This window comes from Meles meles, chromosome 4 (assembly GCF_922984935.1).
Source record: "Meles meles chromosome 4, mMelMel3.1 paternal haplotype, whole genome shotgun sequence".
NCBI lineage: Eukaryota > Metazoa > Chordata > Mammalia > Carnivora > Mustelidae > Meles > Meles meles.
This window is the reverse complement of record NC_060069.1, coordinates 25,933,512-25,935,529: the sequence shown is the minus strand read 5'-3', so window position 1 is coordinate 25,935,529 and position 2,018 is coordinate 25,933,512.

Here is a 2,018-nt window from a genome sequence, read left to right as displayed (position 1 = left end):
ATTGCTGAGGCTAGGACAGAGAAAGAGAATCTTAAGCAGGCTCCATACCAAGCATGAGTATGACAACAGGGCTTGATATCATAACCCTGAGATCATGACCTAAGCCAAAATCAAGAGTCCATTGCTTAACTGACTGAGCCACCCAGGCTCCCCAGTTGTTCTACTTTTTGTGTAAATTCTATTATTCTATTTGCCAGGTAAGTTCATCAAATTTATTGACTGGCCTTCCCATCAAGAGGGGGAGATAAACCATGAGAGACTGTGGACTCTGAGAAACAAACTGAGGGTTTTGGAGGAGGGGTGGGAGGTTGGGTGAGCCTGGTGGTGGGTATTAAGGAGGGCACGTATTGCATGGAGTACTGGGTGTGGTACATAAACAATGAATTTTGGAACACTGAAGAAAAAAAGTCACCATGCCCATGCTGAATATCAATTCCAAAAAAACTATTTTTAAAATTTTAGTTTAATGTTAAATGATAGCTTTTTATTGTGTATTGACTGATGCCTTTAAAAAAAAAACTAGCATCTTATTCTTGTTTCACAAATGGAAATATCTTCACTTAGCTATCTAAAGATAAATGCTGTAGTTTCTTTCTTTTCTTTTTTTTATTTTGCTGTGTCTCTCCTTTAGATCCTCCTTTTCATTTGTGTCAGTATCTTCCATGCCAGAAATCTGCTGTAATAACTGAGGAATTTGGCTTTCCAGATATAAATGAAAGTAAGGTACTAGAAAGCAGGCTGGCAGGTACATGTTGTGGGAAGGGGGCCTTTTCACTGGTGGGTTTTCTTTGAGAATGAGGAGGTAATGAGCAGGCAGTTTTGTTGGGGCTCCCCACATGTCTCAAAAGGTTTTATATCTGTGTTGTTCAGATTCCCTAAGGAAGAATCTCCAGCTCTTAGGCTGGGGTGAGAAGAAGGTATGGTAAGTTGTCTGGGTACTATTATTTTGGGGCAGGTAGAGGAAGAAAAATGAAATTCTAATAATTCAGTATGTGGGTTTTAATTGCTCTGTTAGTGCCCCCCAACTCTGTCTCTTTGTTCTCTTTTCTTCCATTCTGTTTGTCCTTTTGAGTTAATACAATTTTTTATTCCTTTACTGGAATTTCAGTGGGGTGGCAAGGAAAAAGAGAAAACCATGAAAAAGAATCCACCTTTTTAAAAAAAAATTAATTTTTTTTCAGTGTTCCAAGATTCATTGCTTATGTACCATACCCAGTGCTCCTTGCAATACACGCCCTCCTTAATACCCACCACCAGGCTCACCCAAGCCCCCACTCTCTTCCCCTCCAAAGCCCTCAGTTTGTTTCTCAGAGTCCACAGTCTCTCATGGTTCATTTTCCCCTCTGATTTTCCCCAACTCACTTCTCTTCAGGTCCCAATGTCCTCCATGTTATTCCTTATGCCCCACAAGTAAGTGAAACCAAATGATACTTGACTCTCTCTGCTTGACTCATTGCACTCAGCATAATCTCCTCCAGTCCCATCCATGTTGGTACAAAAGTTGGGTATTCATCCTTTCTGATGGAGGCATAATACTCCAGTGTGTATATGGGCCATATCTTCTTTATCCATTCATCTGTTGAAGGGCATCTTGACACTTTCCATAGTTTGGAGACTGTGGCCATTGCTGCTATGAACATTGGGGTACAGATGGCCTTTCTTTTCACTACATCTGTATCTTTGGGTAAATACCCAGTAGTGCAATTGCAGGTCATAGGGTAGCTCTATTTTCAGTTCTTAAGGAATCTCCACACTGTTTTCTTAAGTGGCTGCACCAACTTGCATTCCCACCAACAGTGTAAGAGGGTTCCCTTTTCTCCACATCCTCTCCAACACGTGTTGTTTCCTGTCTTGTTAATTTTGGCCATTCTAACTGGCATAAAATGGTATGTCAATGTGGTTTTGATTTGAATGTCACTGATGACTAATGATGATGAACATTTTTTCATGTGTCTGTTAGCCATTTGTATGTCTTCTTTGGAGAAGTGTCTGTTCATGTCTTCTGCCCATTTTTTGAT